We start from the raw sequence: 19,277 nt of genomic DNA, 5'->3' as shown, positions 1-19,277 counted from the left end.
CTTTGAAAAAAATAAGTAAGTGGAGAGACTTAATGTGAAAGTTGAAAATCTAAAAGCTGAGTCCAAAGCTCAGTGGATTAGCACCAGCTCTGAAGAACTGAAACAATGCCTGGCTTTAATGTTTCAACAAGTATAAGTTATGTTAAGGCCAAATGAACCTCCCCAGAGACTTTGTCCAGATGTGATGCCAGGATTTCTTCCTTTTCTTGGCTGACAGTATTGAAAGCCCTCTTGCTGCTGCTGTTTCCTCAGTTGGGAGAAGTGATGGCTTAGCAGTTGAGATACTGGCATTGCTCAGTGACCAGAAGGCTGCTGTTTGTTGATGGTCTCTTATTAGCTTCTCCACCGATGCCTCCTTAATGCTACTGCATTTCTCTCTAGACACTGTCTTTGTCTTTCAAAAACCCTCTCCCCTCACCATGTATATACTACCTTTCCATAGCTTGGTTAGAGAAATTCAAGGCTGCAAAATAACCCTCTTACCACAAATGGAAACAATCTATAGTATGCAAATGGGTGTGAAGGCCACTGGGTATTCATTCATCCATCCTTATGTTCCAGGAATATTTACTGAATATTTCCTCTGCCAGGTATTATTCTAGGTGTTGGAGTACAGCAGTAAAAAAGATAGACAAAGGTCTCTGTCCTCATGGAGCTTGCATTTTAATGAGAGGAGAGAGTCAAACAATGAGTAAGATCATTCAGATAATGTTAAATGTTACCAGGGAGGTCACGGAGAGTGACTAATCATTGCATCTAGGAAACGATTTGTCAAGTTCTTGTAGCTTGTGTAAGTGAAGCTTGTATTTTAAGTATATTACTCATTCTGTAGTCCTATGAATTCAGCTATTGAGAATGGAAAGAAGGCAGAAAGCAGATACACCATAATCTCTCTCTTTTCTTTCCTCTCTAGGCGGGTAACAGTTCATGTTTGCTTCATAAATGAAGCAGCTTTAAACAAATTCATATTCTGTCTGGAGTAACAGACTGCATTTTTATCTGTTCTTGCTACCCATGACTCTATATGGATGATTCACAAATTGGAACAAAGTGTTTTACTGTGAAACTGGCACTGAATTAATCATCTATAAAGAAGACCTTGCATGGAGCAGGACTCTATTTTAAAGACCTGGGGGACTGGTGGTCTCATTTAGAACTTGCAACTGACGTTGGGAGAGAAAGCACGTGTCCCAGATTGCATGCACCATTTTGCATGCCTCCAGAAGTGTCTAATTGCTGAAAAGTCACATAGCTTTATTTTCAGTTACAACCTGCAGTTCATAGTAATCTTGGTCTTTGCAAGTAGATTTCATCCTGTATAGTGGGGATAATTTTTCTGAAATGAATCTAGAAAAAATGTTAAAAACAAAAACTCAACAGCATCAGCCAGTCTACATTTAGAAAGCAGTAGGAACAAAATGATTGGAGTAGGCAACATGTCAGCCTTGTAGCTGCTAATTAGTGGTCTGGGTCTGATCTTGGTCTCTTCTTGACATAAACCTATCTCCCACTAGACAAATGGACATGGTTAGCTGGATCTATCCATGCTTGGGAGTCAGTATTGTATTAGAACAGTGATGACATCAATAAAGTGGAAAAAAAAAAACCTGAATGGGAGAAAATAATTGCAAGTCATATATCTGATAAGGGGCTAATAGCTAAATCTACCAAGAACTCCTACAATAATAGCAAAAAAAAAAAAAACCTCTAACTTAAAAATGGGAAGATCTGAGTAGATGTTTTTCCAAAGAAGACCTGCAAATGGCCAACAGGTACATGAAAAGATGCTCACCATCAATCACCAGACCAATACAAATCAAAACCACGATGAGATATCCCTCATACCTGTTAGAATGGCTGTTACCAAAAAGATAAGAATTAAGAGGGAACCCTGTGCACTGTTGGTGGGACTGTATATTGGTGCAGTCGCTATGGGAAATTTTGAGTTTCCTCAAAAAAATTAAAATAGAACTGCCATGTTATCCAGCAGTTCCACTTCTGGGTATTTGAGGAAAATGAAAACACATTCTAAAAGATGTATAAGCCCCATGTTCATTGCATTATTATTTATAATAGCCAAGATATGGAAACAATGTAAGTGTCCATCAATAGATGAATAAAGAAAATGTGTTACGTGTGTGTGTATATAACACACGTATTATACATACAGTGGATTCCGCTCTAAAAATGAAATCTTGCCATTTGTGACAACATGGCTGGAACTTGAGGGCATTATGCTAAGTGAAATAGGTCAGAATGAGAAATACCATATGATCTCTCTTCTATGTGGAATCTAAAAAAAATTTTTAAGTAAAAAAATTAAAAATACCAAGCTCATAGATACAAAGGACAGATTGGTAGTTGCAAGGGATGGGGGGTGGTTGGGAGAAATGGACGAACTGGGTTGTTTTGGTTTTGGTTTGCTTTGGTTTAAGTAAGTTGAATAAAAATGTAAAAAAAAAAAAAAAAAAAAAAAACCACCCCCTAAAAAAAACATTGATGCCTTTGCAGAGAGGAGACTCTCCAAAGGAGTTATGGCCCAAAGAAGCCATGAACACTGAACAGCTCGGTCACTGAGGAGGACATTTTGCACCCCTTTCCCCTACCACTTATAGAGTGTATAAATTGTGCTTGCAAAATATATTATGAAATGTTTATATTCTAAAACTATTACAGAGTTATGTAAAGGGACTTAATAGAAATTGCTGAATGTATGAAGGTCTCATTTTCAATTTACATCATGAGAGAAACTAAAAATTATATTTAGTATCTAAGATTAGAAAACCACACCCACATGGTAATATGGGTATTGAAAATTAGGTTACTTGGCTTTTATAAGAATGAAAGGAATCAGGAAATTTTAGCTATTTCTCATATAATCACCATTATCAGTTTAAGGGATCCATTTATTTAAAATCAGGCACTCTATATTAATACTTATGAATTTAAAATAGCGAGCTTTATGTAGTTATGCATGTCAGTTTGCTGTTTAAAATGTGTGACAGCATTTGTTGTATTAAGAGTGAATTTGGTAAGAATTCTCAAGATGGACATCATGCTTTTAAACTAAAACTTGTAAGACATTTTGTGAATTTCCCTTGCCATTTTTTTTAATAGTCGAACATTTGACTAAAGAAATGGTTTCTTGTGGTTTAAGATTCTTTCAGTAGATCATGAACATACAGATGAAGGGATCCAAAGCTTTCTATTATAACTTAATTCTTGTTATAACATTATTGTCATGTTCTACCCCCTCAGATGATCATTTTCAATGTAGTGATACAAAAGGGCATGAAAAACTGCTAGCTTTCCTTTATTTCAAAAGTCCAAGAATTTCTAGTATAGTTGGACTTCATGTTAAAAGAGGATCCAAATACAACTCCAGTGAAGCGGCTTTTGCGCTTTTTTGTACCAAAAAGCCCAGATGATTTCTACGATCCCTTCCTTCTCTAAAGTGCTGGGCTTCCTCAGATGGTAGTCATTTCTCTAAGATACAACCCAGGTGTTTTGGGAAGCTGCATTGACTTACTCAGGCCCTTAAATATCCCATGGATCAAACGTTTAGTAATAAAACCAGCGATCAGTTTAATTGCTGAAAGGACCTGACTCTCAGTGTGTGACTGATTTTTTTGAAGAAACTAGATATAAGTTAGTATGAGTTATGTGTGTAGGTCAGGTGTAGATTGAGAAGATTGATACTTCTCAATTTAATAGTTTATTTCACCAATGGTTTTGATTTTCTTAGCCATGAGAAAATGCTGTTTAATGAGCTTGAGAGTACAATAAATGCACTTTTATTCTCAAAGGCAGGAGCTGGGTTTTAACACTCAAGGACATGGTCCTAATCAATAGAGTTAAATAACAAATTCAGCAAGTTATGAAATCTGGCATCATAGGCAAGGGGTAATATATTCTACCTAATTAAATGTATTAGTTCATTGAGAGTTACGTGAATTACCAATTTTTAAAACACTAAAGTTCAATAAAATGCATGAACAGTAGAAAAAGGCTGAACATGATTTTGGATGCTGGCTGCTTGGGAATTATATGTCATATCTGCTTTGAGATGAATATGTGTGTGTGTATGTGTGTGTGTATATATATATATACACACACATACACACACACACATTTGCTTTATTTTATCTGATATGTGTGCTGAATATCCTTCAGAAATCATGGAAGACTCACAACTGATATTATCAATCATGAAATCACCTTTTAAATTGGTGCCATGTATCTGATATCTTTTGAAATGTTCCAGAATTGCCTTTTAAAATGATCTCAGAGGTCTGCAGATTCTAAATTATACTAAAAGCTTTGCACCTCTTTGGTAGAACACAAGTCTATAAAGAAACTGGCTCTGTGATAAATGGTGCCTGCCCAGTAATATCAAAGTGTTGCCGGATTTTGTATTATAATCTAACGTGCTTACCACACTGCCATTTTTTAATGAGTCAGAGACAAATTTCAGTTTTTTTCAATATGATAATAGAATAAGTACCCTATTCTCTTTAAAAAGAATTAAGTATATGAAGAATGAAAACATGTGTTTTTTAATGTAGTGTTTGCTTTTAGTAAGAATTAACACATTTAATTGAGTATGAAAGTACTTCGGGGAAACTTTGTGGCATATTTTGGTATTCTAATTCAACTGAGGTTTGAAATTAACAGAAAAATCCATTCATGATTCATGATTCATGGATATCTCAATATTTTTCTGCAGCTAGGTTTTGGTTTCAAAATGTAATTCCAATATGAGGCTTTTAGCCATTTCCCACGTATTAGAAATTTTTCAAAAGACAGTTTGGCATAGTGAGGCAGATGTTGGAAAAAATTGTGAGAAACTTCTCTGCTGTTAACTGATATTGGTAACTCACCTCTTCTCTTTGGATCTCCATGTTTTATTTATGGTGAAGTTGGAGGTCACACCTTAGGTGTGAAACCTATTGATATCTGACTGACAAAGACAACAAAATAGATCTGAAACTATTCCATATGAGATATTCCATTCTAATCTGTGAATAAGCAATTTGAACACAAAAAGTCATTGCTATTCTTGTTTGTAATGTAAATAGGATCCATTAGTAAAAGTAAAATTCAATCTCCTATAGGGTGAATTGGGTAACCATTTACACAAGAGATGGCTTTTTCCTTTGCTTAAGTAAACATTTTTGGATCACCTCTGAAGAATGAAAACCACAAGTGCATTTTAGTCAGGAAGAGATACTATAAGATATGTGCAACATTTGGAAATGCACCAAATTAAGCATTTAAATGCTGTCATTTTATTAAAAGCTTAGAACAGAATTGTAAGATGCTTAAAGTTTTTGAGTGCCAAAAAATAATTTATAATCCATTTGGAAAGGGGTCATCCATAAATTTCATTTTAAAATTAGAAGGTGGGATAAGAATTTTAAAGTAAGCCAGCTTGTCTTTGAAACAGTATTATTTTGTAAAATTGGCATTAAAATATAAACATTGAAATTCTAACTAGTTAATTTATGATATTTTATTGCACAAATTATGGTTTTGCTGCTTTTCATTAAGTCTGGAAATGCCTTTGTTACAAATAAAGTAATGGTACTTTTATTTCCTAACAAGATGTTTTAGAAATAATTTAAAGTGGATATTCATAATCCTAAAATGTTTCCTAAGCATTGTAAATTTATAACTGCCATCTCCAACTACATCCTTATGATGTTTTTAAAAATAAAATTGTTTTAAAAACATAGTATTTTCAACTACTTGATTTCTCAGCTATAAGGCTCAAAATTTTTCAATAAAAATATCCTATATTCTAAGGATTAATGTGTGATTATAGTGTCCATTTGTCGCTATTTTTTAAATTGATGGACTTGAAAAGTATTCAAACATTTAGATGGATGCATAGATACATTGCTAGTTCATTCATAGATTGGAGTTTGCATATTGTAATGTAAATGTATGTCAACACTATTCTAGTTTATTATGACTGAAGTGTAATTAAATAAAAAACGTTGTAAAATGTGATGTGTATGTGTATATACTATATGTGTACTTTTTAAACTAGGTATATGTCCTGACCCTTTTTTATACAGGTTTGAATTTGAAATTACATTATATATATACATATACTTTATTGTTCTAAATAAAGAATTTTATGCACTCTCATAAGTTTGCCTTGTCATTTGATATCAAGGTTATCACACATATTTAAAAAATGGTTGAGCATATAAGCTAAAATCTAGATTTTGTTATAATATGGACGTATTTACCGGTTACTAAAATAGGTGAGGTAATCGAAGAAGATAACACTGTTTGACCTCAAGAGGTTTCTAACTTGGTTGGGGAGAAGATCTGAAAACGACTATAATATTTATAAAACCACACTGAGGTTATTACCTAAGTATAAAGCTGAGGTCCAGTTAATGTCCTTAGAGCATGCAGAAAGGAGGAATGGATATAGACTACATGGGATTATGGAGGAGTTGGGTGTTTGGGCTAATAAGACTTACAAGGGTGAGACAAATTTTGACAGAGGAGAATTAGGCCCAGTCTGAGCAGCACCTTCCAAAGCAAGAAGCTATACAAGTTCTTATTCTATCAGATCAAATCAGTGCACCCAGAGTATATAATGCAAAAAGAGATAGATACACAGAGAGATGAGAGCATGACCTTGAATGTCACAACAAGGAGGGTAGACATTCTTAGGGGCCATGGGAAACCACTGTGTGTTTCTGAGAAGAGGAATGGCAAGATCAAACACCATGGTGGCTAATGTGGTTTAGGCAATAAATCCTTATCCTGCTAACCTCTGGTCGGTATTTGACTTTTCAGACCCTAGCTTTATGACATAATATTTATTCACCCACCATTTCTTTTCAACTTCTTTGCTTATTCTGCCTTTCCTGTTCAGCCTTTGTATTGCAATTTCACCACTGTAAGCCTAGACAATTTTAATAACCTCCTAACTGATCACACATACCTAGCCCTTTTTCAATCAGTTCCTCAAGTTAGAACAAATAATATGGAGACATCTGATATTTTTCTCTGGTTGGAACACTTAAATCATTTCTCATTATTTTCAAAGGAAAACCCAAATGCCTTAACATGGCTTACAAGGCCCTCCTTGGTCCATCTCATAATTTTGGGGAAGGAGAGGAGATTGCTAATTGTTTTTACTTTTAAGCCATAAACAATGTGAGGGGTAGGACCATGAATATTTATAACACTATGTTCCCCAAATTTAATAAAGTGTGTAATGAAACAAAATTTTAACTGAATAGATACTACCTATTGTAAGGTCTGATAAGTTATTTTCTATAACATTTTATTATGAACAGTTTGAAATATGTATAAAAATACAGTAGTGTAATGTAACCCCATGTAACCATAGCCTAGGTTCAACTTTACTCAACTACAGAATGATCTTGTATCTAAGTCTCCTATCTATACTCTTTATCCACTCCCCCTTTCATATTACTTTTAGGCCAATACCCAAAAATATTTGATCTGTAAATATTTATTTCTAAATTAAAAAAAAACCCATGATATACTTGCCACACTTAAGAAAAATGAACAATTCCTTAATATTAGAGTCAGTAAGTATTCATATTTCAATTGTCTCATCATTATACATTTCAATATTGCACTACAGCAGGCTATAAAATAAAGGCAAATGTACCCCTTCAACATTCATTGTATTTAGATCCCCCCCCAACACACACACAGATGAACACCACTACTTTGTGTTAACTTTGAGAACTTTTTGGCTTGAGCAAACTATATACATATATGTGAATGTGTGTGTGTGTGTATATATATATATACACATATATATGTATATAATGCTATTCTGTAGCCTTACATTTTTCATTTATTAGAAGAATGTGTAACATTCAATAGACCTCTATTCACTGTGCCACAATAGCCAGGAAATTATAGATGGACACTGAGACTGTAATATAATGTGTGCCCTTTGGAATTCCAAAGCCCATACTTTGCAAAATCCAATGTATTTTCAAAACTTTTCCTTCATCTTACTCAAAATTAAAATGAGTCTGTCTTCTGAGGATGTATCTATCTCTTCAGCCCTCTCATTTGGTGGCTGTGTTTCCTCCGTAACAATCACAGAGTCCAGAAGTGAGTTATCTGTTCTTACCGCTTCTGTATTACTTTCTCCTCCCTCCTCCCTCCCAGATTTGAATCTCATTAGATTTTCCACTGCCACTCACTGTTCCTTCCATATATAACTCCCAGGCTCTACGGCCTCATTTCTTGATGGTGTTAGCACCTGGTTCACCGTCACTCATTTGTACTCCTGTCTTCATTCTTGGGATTTTGATATGCACATAAATGATCCTTTCAACATCCTGTCCCTTCAGGTCCTCGAACTTTTCTCCTAATGAACCAGTCCTCAACACCATCCTAGTCCCCTAGTTTGATGGTCTTCCTGTAGCCTTTGTCATTGCCATTAATTGCAATCCATTCATCGCTTCAATTCCATGTATTCCATCTCTGACCACCACTTTGTATCTTTCCAGTTTATTCTCTTTGATCCAGTGGGCCTGTCAATCTATCGATTCTACCATTTTCCACTGATTGTCAAACTTGATGTCCTCTCTTCTCTCCTTATACAGGCTAAAATCCACAATCCAGCATTAATAATCACTCTCCTGCATATACCTTCTATTTAATCCCTCTCATTTCCTAATATTTGCTTGTTAAATGACAACCCTGCTCAAATCCAGTTATCCATGCACTCTCTGTCTGCACTCATATGGCTAAACACGTCTGGTGTACAACACGCCATCATGCCTACTAATTTCTCTGTAGATTCCTTCCCATCAAGTGGGTCTTAATGCTGCTGAACAATTCTATTTCTCTAGTCCATTGCTTTTCCATTCTCATAGCTATTTCATACATTATTTTCTCTTCCAAACCACCCACTACATTCCTCATTCCCACTCTTAGCCGATAATCTTGATTGCTATTTTACCTGCAAACTGAAAGAATAGAAGACCCCTAATGCCTGGAGGCTGATTTTCTGTGAAGCTAAAGAAATTCAGATTTCTGGTCCTCACTTACACAGGCCCTCTATATGTCATAAAGAGGAGCTAGCAATGTATTCATATAGTAATATATTTTTGTAAAATTTGCAGCCACTTGCATTTATCTTTAAGATATTAAAGTACCTCTCATGTGGGAATGGCTTCCAGAAACACTCCCACTGGACACTGTGCCAATTTACTAGGACACCATGACCTAAAAGTATATGTGAGGTTGTCTCATGATGTCCTAGTGAATGTGTCTTATGGATCTGGCACCAGAAGTATGCAGGTGATGGATGAGAAATGAGTTTTGAAATGAATGGAGGCAGAATCCAGTTTGTGGGAAATTTTCACAATCATCACAGTCTCCTGATACGTAAAACTGTAAGTGGAAGACTAAAGTTTCATTAATGCCTGGTCAAAATAATAGCTTTCCCCAATCACAAAATGCTCAGTAATACAGAGTATACAATTATAAACAAAACCATACACTTTTTTTTCTCTTAGTGGTGAGGAAATACAATAGAATTTAATAAAATTGCTGTGTTTATAGAACCAGAAAATCCGTATGTGAGATAACATGTTTTCGGCTTCTCAATACACTGGTCTCAACAAATGTGTAGTGTTGTATATCCACTATTATAGAACATACAGAATTGTTTAATTGCCCTAAAAAAAAAATCCCTTGTGCTTTACCTATTCAAAATCTCTTCCATTCCCCTGTACCTCTAGAAACCAGTAATTTTTTTTATTGTTGTTAACACTTTCTATGTTTTCCAGAGTATCATATAATTGAAATTACATAATGTGTAGCCTTTTCAGACTAGTTTCTTTCACCTAGAAATATGCATTTAATACTCAACTATGTCTTTCATGGCTTGGATAGCCCATTTCTTTTTATCATTGAATAATATCCCTTTGTATGAATGTGTCACCCTTTGTTTATCTATTTACCTATTAAGGACATCTTGGTTGTTTCCAGTTTTTGGTGATTATGAATTAAGCTGCTATAAACGTTCATGTTTTTGGAACACAGAAGTTTTCAAATCAGTTGGGTAAATGCCCAGGAGCATGATTTCTGGAGCGTATGGTACACCTATGTGTAGATTTGTAAGAAAACATAAAACTGTCTTCTAAAGTGGCGGTGCCATTCTGCATTCCTAGCAGCCAGGAATATAAAGTTCTGCTGCTCCACATACTCACTAGCAATTGTTATGGTCAGTCTGTTGGATTTTAGCCATTCTAATAGATGAGTACTGGTTTATCATCATTGTTTTAATTTGCAGTTCCCTAATGACAAATGATGGTGAGCATTTTTTCATGAGCTTATTTGCCATCTGTTTATCTTCTTTGGTGAGGTGTCTTTTCAAATCTTTTGTCCATTTTTAAATTGGGTTATTTGTTTCCTTACTGATGAATTTTAAACGGTTCTTGTATATATTTACAGGCAAACCTTCTGTCAGATATGTGTTCTACACATATTTGCTAGTTTGTGGCTTGTCTTTTCATTCTCTTAACATTGTCTTTCATAGAGCAGCTTCAAGCATTTTTTAACATATTTTAAAACTTTCTAAAAAGTTTTTGTGTAACAAGATGGTCTCCCTAACATAAGGCTGTTGGGACATAATGACATTTTAAGGACTTGGAACTTGTAATGACTTCTAACATAGTTTTAAAGACTCCAAACAAACAAACAAACACAAACAAAACATTAGAAGAAAAAAGATAAAACTCAGACATTTAACTCCAGTCTGGAAAGATGTCTTGGAATCATTCATAAAAATAGTTGAGAAATTATAAACTAATTCAAACATATAAAATGGATATAAAGGATCCCTTTCTGTAATCATTGTATTTATTTATTAAAGACCTAGGAGTTTTAAGAAGATGGCAGAGTAGGAGGATCCTGAGCTCATCTCATCCCATGGACATACAAATATAACAGTTGCATCCATACGACTAACTCTGAAAAACCACCTGAAGACTGGCAGAACAGACTTTTCACTGCTAATCATAGAAAAGGGTAGAAGAGATAGAGACATAGTTGCGAGCCAAACCCCTGGTCAGACTAACCAGAAACAGGAGGGACATCACAAGTATGGAAAAGCAAGAGGATCAGACACTACACTGGGCATCTCTGGCACTGGGGACCTCCCCTGGGAAGACCGTTCCCATAGCATCTAGCTTTAAAAACCAGCAGGACTTTATTCCAAGAACTTTAAAAATCAGTGGGGCTTAACTCCAGCAGCTTTAAAAACCAACAGGCTTAACTTCAGGAGAGCCAGAGGATGGTAGAAAACTGAGACCCTGCCCTTAAAAAAAGTCAGCATTGTAAATAATTTGGCCCAAGACACAGATCAGAAGCAGCAGTTTGAAAAGCGTTTGGGGTATATGTGAAGGAGATTCATTGAATAATCTTAGAATGTGTGTAAGAGGGACAGGGATCTGTAGGAGATTTCTCCTGGAACAAAAGTTCTGGTGGCTGCCATTTCTTTTCCCATCCCCCAACCTAGATAGCCAGACACTTTTCTGGAACCAGTGCTAACACCTTCCATTTATCTTGTTAGAACTGCACGACTTACCCCAACGTTCCCCTGTGAACCCACTGCATCCCAACTGCCTGCTTCCGCAGGCACCCACCTCACCTGGAGCAGCCCCCGCCATGACTGGCACCACACCAAAGTGGCTCATGCCCTGGTGAGGCTGGTGGCAGATAACCCCACACACCAGTGCACCTCTTGGTCCTACAGCTGTGCCCTGCCCTTTGGTGCACCTGCTGCTGTGACAGAGAGGCTAATTGCAGAGAGCTAGGGTGAGTACCTGCCCCGCTCACCAATAAGCCCAAGTGGGCCACAAAGAAGGTCCTTAATAATATGGGGAGGAAACCCTGCCCAGTGTGCCCACAGCAAGCAACACAGATCCTTGCAACCAGCTGGGCCAAAGACAATCACAGCTCAGTCACAAGAGGAGGGTGCATTCAGCCCACAGGGGACACCCTTGGAGTGCCTGGTTCTGATGACCAGAAGGCATTGTACTACAGGACCTCTTCTACGCAAGGTCACTACTTTCAAGACCAGAAGACATAACTGGCCTACATAATACACAGAAACAAGCACAGAGAGAAAAAACGAGGAGGCAGAAGAACATGTCCCAAATGAAAGAACAAGACAAAAATTATAGCTAAATGAAGTGGAGATAAGCAATATGCCTGATAAAGAATTCAAAACAATGGTCATAAAGATAGTCACTGGACTTAAGAGTGGATGAACTCAGTGAGAATTTCAATAAACAGAAAATATAAAAAAGAGCCAGTCAGAGCTGAAGAATTCAATAACTTGAAATAACAAGTACACCAATTGAATCAACAGGGGATTAGAGAATGCAGAAGAACATATTAGCAATCTGGATGACAGGGTAATGACAAGTAACCAAGCTGAACAGCAAAAAGAAAAAAAAAGAATAAAAAAAATGAGAATAGGTTAAGGGAACTCTGTGAGATCAAGTGTAATAACATTTGCATTATAGGTAACCCAGAAGGAGAAGAGAGAGAGGAGGAGGCAGAAAACTTATGTAAAGAAATAATAGCTCAAAACATCCTAATCTGCAGAAAGAAACAGAGATCCAGGTCCAGCAAGCACAGAGAGACCCTAAAAATATGGACCCAAAGATGTCTACACCAAAACACATTATAATTAAAATGGCAAAAAGTAATAATAAAGAGAGAATTTTAAAGGCACCAAGAGAAAACAGTTTCATAGAAGGGAAATCACACAAGGGTATCAACTGATTTTTCAGCAGAAACTTTGAGGGCTGGAAGGAAGTGGTATAAGGTATTCAAAGTTCTGAAAAGAAAACACCTATAACGAAGAATATTCTACCCAGCAAGATTATCATTCATCATAGAAGAGAAAAAGGGTTTCTCAGACAAACATAAGTTAAAGGAGTTTATCACTACTAAACTAGCCTTACAAGAAATGTTAAAGAGAATTCTCTAAATCGAAAGAGAAGGTCATAACTAGAAGTAAGAAAATAATGAACAGAAAAAATTTCACAGGTAAAAGCAAACCTGTAGTAAAGGTACTAGATTAATCATTTATAAAGCCAGTATGGAGGTTAAAATACAAAATTAGTAAAATCAATTATATCTACAAAAAATTAGTCAAAGGATATACAAAATAAAAGATGTAAAATATGACATTATATACATAAAATGTGAAGTGCTTCTGGATGTGTTCAAAGTTAAGAGACCATCAACTCAATAGACTACTATACACATAACAGGTTATAATTGAACCCCATAGTAACCACAAGTCAAAAATCTATAATACACAAAAAACAAAGAGAAAGGAATACAAGCATAACACTAAAGAAGGCCATCAAACCACACAGGAAGAGAACAAGAGAAAAAGAACAGAGAAGAACTACAAATGGGCATTAAGAGGTAGAAATTTTCAGTTATAATATAAATAAGTCACAGGGATGAAAAGTACAGCATAGGGAATATAGTCAATGAAATTATAATAACACTATTTGGTGACAGATGGTGACTACACTAATTGTGATGAGCACTGTGTTATGTATAGAATTGTTGAAACATTATGTTGCATATCTAAAACTAATATAACACTGTATGTTAATTATAATTTAAAAAGTACCTACAATTAACAGAATGGCACCAAGTACACACCCATCAATAACTACTTTAGAGTTTTCTCCAGCTTTTGGGTGGTGGCCACTTCTGGGCTCTGTCTTCCGGTAGGTGGAGGGCGAGGCGGCATGGACAGCAGCCCTGGCACCCCGCACCCCGCCACCCTCAGCCACCCACCCACCTGCCTGCCTGCCTCCCCTGAGCCTGCTGAGGCCCAGCAAGCGGCCCAGATGCAGGCCATCAAACGTGTGGTGGTGTACTACAGAGCTGTAGTAAAATGTGCCTACTGATCAGTTACACAAGCAATGCATTTCCTGGAGAATATATCCCACTGTCTTTGACAACTATTCTGCCAATGTTATGGTGGATGGAAAACCAGTGAATCTGGGCTTATGGGATACAGCTGGACAAGAAGATTATGACAGATTACGTCCCTTATCCTATCAGCGAACAGATGTATTCTTAATTTGCTTTATCTTTTGTGAGTCCTGTGTCATTTGAAAATGTTGGAGCAGAGTGGTACCCTGAAGTGCAACACCACTGTCCCAACACCCCCATCATCTTGGTGGGAACTAAACTTGACCTCAGGGATGACAAAGACAGGATTGGGCAACTGAAAGACGAGAAGCTGACTCCCATCACCTACCAGCAGGGTTTGGCCGTAACGAAGTTGGATGGGTGCTGTAAAATACCTAGAGTGCCTGGCTGTCACACAGAGAGGCCTCAAGACAGTGTTTGATGAAGCTAGTCGAGCAGTTCTCTGGCCCCCTCCAGTCAAGAGGAGGGAAAGAAAATGCCTGCTGTTGTAAATGTCTGGGCCCCTCTCCTGCCCTGTCCCCCTCAGAACCTTTGTACACTTTGCTCAAATATGGTGGAGCCTTCACACTCAATGCCATGTTTTTGTTACAGATTAGTTTTTCCATAAAACCATTTTGAACAAATCAGTAATTTTTAGGGTTTATTTGTTTAAAGTTTAAGACTTCAAATTTTCACATTAAAATGTATCCCTAAAATGGCAAGCTTTCTTAAAGCCTTATTTTTCAAAAGCCCTTACTCTTGCTCAGATTAAGAGTTGCCAAAATACCTTGTGAACTAAGTTGCACTGTTGTGCTGCGAACCTTAAGCACTAAACTGTTTGAGACCTTTGTCTTTGAGAAGAGACTGCAGCCTCTCAAGTTCAGAAATGCAGACACCTGCTAACTAGTCTGACAGGAGACCCATACAGGCTCCTTTCTGAAAATTGCCACCTAGCACAGCCCATGTCCACCCCCAACACCGTGCTGTGTGTCCTCATGGATTGAGGGTAATGACTCAGCTCTCTGGACCAATCTTTTTTATTTTGTAGTGAGATTTTTGTTTTTTTAAGTTAGTGTATTAGCTTTGGCTGAGATTTGGAACCGCCCTCTGACTCCCTTCCCTGTGATGAAGGCTCCACTGTGGTCGTGGGCACACGGGGGCGGGTGTGTGCTTCACGGGAGGCCATCAGAGGACAAGACAATATTCTTACAAAATATGGAGGTTAATTTACACGACACTGTGCGCATCATTATTAAACTGAGTGAAAGTGTCACGAGTAAAATCTTAAAAAGTTAGTTTCTGTCAGATGCAGTGAATGATGAGAGGTCAGTATCATCACTTTTTAAGATTTTTTTCTTAGACCTGCCATCCCTCCTAAAATCGGGCATTTAGTTCATCTTTGAACTGGTCATTCCCATAGTTGCTAACTTAGTGCTTTTATTTTAGAACCCCTTCTTAATGAACAATATGCCTCCTTGTATTATAAAATCTTTCTGATAATGCATTAGATTATTTTTTAGATTAGTAAAAGTGCATTCCTGTTCCCTTGTTACTTTATTCAAAGCTAATAAGTGTTTTCCTTAGTTTTCTAGTAATTAGGCAAAAAAAATCATGTGTTGCAGCTTTATAGTTTTTGAGATATTTTAGATATTCCTAAACTATGAACTTTCTTAACATCATTGTCTCACCAGATCACCAGTACTGTACCTTGACTAATGCTGACCCTCCTCCTCACTTCACTCCCCTGCCCCCAGCCCCCAGACACACACAACCTTCCTGTTGCTCTGCCTAAGTTCTTTTGGGTCTGTGCGGCTCTGTAAGCCCCTGCTGCTGCTAACCAAGTTCTGTACAGTTTACCCACCAGCAAGAATATAAGGTTGGGCCTTTCAACCACTAGAACAAAATTTTTTAAATTGACAGTTTCAGACTTGTGGAGTGTTTTTACATTGATCTTTTGCTAATGCAATTAGCAGTATGTTTTGCATGTATAACTTAATAAATCCTTGAATCATAAAGAAAATTACTTTAAATGTAAATGGACTAAATGAGCCAATCAAACGATATAGGATGACTGCATGGATAAAAAACAAAACAAAACAAAAACAAGAGCCATCTATATGCTATCTAACAAGTGACTCAGTTTAGACCTAAAGACACATATAGACTGAAAGTGAGAGGATGGAAAAATATTAACCATATAAACAGAGCAAAAAAAAGGAAGCTGAGCTAGCAATACTTACATCAGACAAAAGAGAATTTAAAACAAAGACCATAACAAGAGACAAAGAAGGACATTACATAATAAATGGTTCAATCCAACAAAAGTTTATAACAATTATAAATATGCATTCAACACAGGAGCACCTAAATATATAAAGCAAGTATTAACATACATAATGGGATAAATTGACAGTGATATAATAAGAGTAGGAGACTTTAACACCCTACTTATATCAATGAATAGATCATCCACACAGAAAATCAACAAGGAAACAGTGGCTCTGATGACATATTGACCAGATAGGCCTAACAGATATACACAGAACATTCCATCCCCAAACAGCAGAATACGAATTCTTTTAAAAAAAATATTTATTTTGTGAGAGGGAAAGTGTGTGTATGTGCAAGCAGGGGAGGGAGGGATGAGAGAGAGAGAGGGAGAGAGAATTCTAAGCAGCCTTCACACTGTCAGCACAGAGCCCACCGTGGGGCCCGATCTCATGAACCAGGAGATCATAATCTGAGCTGAAATCAAGAGTCGGACACTTAACCTACTGAGCCAACCAGAAGCCCCAGAATATGCATTCTTTTCAAGGGCACATGGAAAATTTTCCAGGATAAATCACATGTGTCGCCACAAACAAGTCTTGATAAATTTAAGAAGATTAAAAACATATGAAGTATCTTTTTTGATCATAATGGTATAAAACTCAAAATCAATTACACAAAAAAGGTAGAAAAAACTGAAACACGTGGAGGCTAAGTAACATGCTATTATAAACCAATGAGTCAACAAAGAAATAAAAAAAGATACATAGAGACAAATGAAAATGAAAATATGTGGACTAAAATCTGATACAGTAAAAACAGTTCTAAAGGGAAATGTATAGTGATACGGGCCTACATCAAGAAACAAGAAAAATCTCAAACAACATAACCTTACATCTAACGTAGCTAGAGAAAGAAGAATAAAGCCCAAAGCTAGTAGAAGGAAGGAAATAATAAAGATTAGAGCAGAAATAAATGAAATAGAGACTAAAAAGACAATAGAAAGATCGATGAAACCAAAAGGTGGTTCTTTGAAAAGATAAACAAAACTCATAAATCTTTAGTCAGACTCATTAAGAAAAAAAGAGAAGACTCATATTTTAAAAAAATCAGAAATGGAGAAGAAATAACAACCAACACCACAAAAATGCAAAGAATTATAAGAGATTATAAAAATCATATTAAAAATTGGAAGAATGGATAGAAGAAATGGATAAATTCCTAGAAACATAGAGTCTTCCAAAACTGAATCAACAGTCTTCCAAACATATAGTCTTCCAAAACTGAAGAAATAAAAAAAAATGTGAATAGATGAGTTATTAGTAATGAAACTGAATTGATAATCACAATATTCCTAACAAAAGTACAGGTCCAGATGGCTTCACAGATGAATTCTACCAAACATTTAAAGAAGAGTTAAGGCCTATTCTTTTCAAACTATTCCAAAAAAGTAGAAAAGGAGGGAAAACTTCCACATTTATTCAACAAGGCCAGAATTACCCTGATACCAAAACCAAACAAAGACACTGTAAAAAAAAAAAAAAAAAAAAAAAAAAAAAAAAAACACAAAAAACTACAGGCCAATACCTCTAACGAACATAATTGCAAAAATCCTCAACAAAGTATTAGCAAACTGAATCCAACAAATTTAAAAAAAATCATTTGCCACAATCAAGTGGGATTTACTGCAGGAATACAAGTGTAGTTCAATATTTGCAAATCGATCATGATATATCACATTAACAACAGGAAGCATAAAAGTAATATGGTCACCTAAAGAGATGCAGAAAAAGCATTTGGAATTCATGCAATATCCATTCATGATAAAAACTTTTACCAAAGTGAGTTTAGAGGGAATATACTTCAACTTAATAAAGGACTTATATGGAAAAACCAATGGCTAACATCATTCTCAATGGTGCAAACTGAAAGCTTTGCCTCAAAAATCCTCAAAGATCAGACACATGACAAAGATGCCCATTCTCACCACTTTTATTCAACACAGGAAGTCCTAGCTGCAGCAATCAGAGAAGAAAACGAAATAAAAAGCATCCAAATTGGTAAGGAAGAAGTAAACCTGTGACTATTTGCAGTTGACATGATACTATATATATACACATTTACATATATATGTGTGTATATATGTATATACACACTATATACATATATACACACTATACATACTATACATATATATACTATACATATATATGTATATATACTATATACATGGCTATATAGTATATATACATGTGTATATATGTGTATATGTATATATGTATAGTGTGTGTGTGTGCATATATATATGTATGTATATATATATATGTATATATATATATATATGTATGTATATATATATATATATATATATGTATGTATATATATATATATATATGTATGTATATATATATATGTAAAACCCTAAATACTTCACCATAAATCTAGTAGAACTGAAATGTTCCAATGCAAAAAGTTTCAGGATACAAAATATACAGAAATATGTTGCATTTATATACATCAACAATAAAGTAGATGAAAGAGAAATAACAACCCCATTTACAATTCTAGCAAGAAGAATCAAATGCCTAGGAATAAATTTAACCAAAGTGGTAAAAGACATACACTCTGAAAACTGTAAAACATCAATGAAAGCAATTGAAGATGACACAAACAAATGAAAAGATATTCCACACTCATGGATTGGAAGAACTAATATTCTTAAAATGTCCATAATACCCAATGTAATCTACATATTCAATGCAATTCCTATGAAAATACCAATAGCATTTTTCACAGAAGTAGGACAAATGAACCTAAAATTTGTACTGAACGACAGAAGACTCCCAAATAGCCAGAGCAATCTTGAGATTTCAAGATGAACTATAAATCTATAGTCATCAAAACAGTATGGTGCTGGCACAAAAAAATAGACACATAGATCAATGGAACAGGATAGAGAGACTAGAAATAAACTCACACCTACAAGGTCAATTAATCTATGACAAAAGAAGCAAGAATATACAATGTCGGCG

At 35.8% G+C, this 19,277-nt stretch overlaps 1 protein-coding gene, 1 long non-coding RNA gene and 1 pseudogene across 8 annotated transcripts in view; 2 read left to right on the top strand and 1 right to left on the bottom strand.

Moving 5' to 3' along the window:
• Positions 1 to 6,156, top strand: part of KITLG (KIT ligand) — a 97,081-nt gene extending 90,925 nt beyond the window's left edge. For 6 of the 7 annotated variants that reach the window (XM_053226585.1, XM_053226586.1, XM_053226581.1 and 3 more), the window contains one exon: positions 914 to 6,156. The gene's annotated coding sequence lies outside the window, so the exon portion shown is untranslated. The remainder of the gene's footprint in view (positions 1 to 913) is intronic. The other variant, XM_053226582.1, reaches the window with a different exon arrangement.
• The window catches only part of LOC128316449 (uncharacterized), a 248,717-nt gene that overhangs the window by 7,591 nt on the left and 221,849 nt on the right, over positions 1 to 19,277 (bottom strand). The window lies entirely within an intron of this gene.
• Positions 13,793 to 14,667, top strand: LOC106976679 (ras-related C3 botulinum toxin substrate 1-like; annotated as a pseudogene).

The sequence above is a fragment of the Acinonyx jubatus genome, chromosome B4 (genome assembly GCF_027475565.1).
Source record: "Acinonyx jubatus isolate Ajub_Pintada_27869175 chromosome B4, VMU_Ajub_asm_v1.0, whole genome shotgun sequence".
NCBI lineage: Eukaryota > Metazoa > Chordata > Mammalia > Carnivora > Felidae > Acinonyx > Acinonyx jubatus.
The sequence above is the reverse complement of the archived record's forward strand: the minus strand, read 5'-3'. Positions and strand labels throughout refer to the sequence as shown.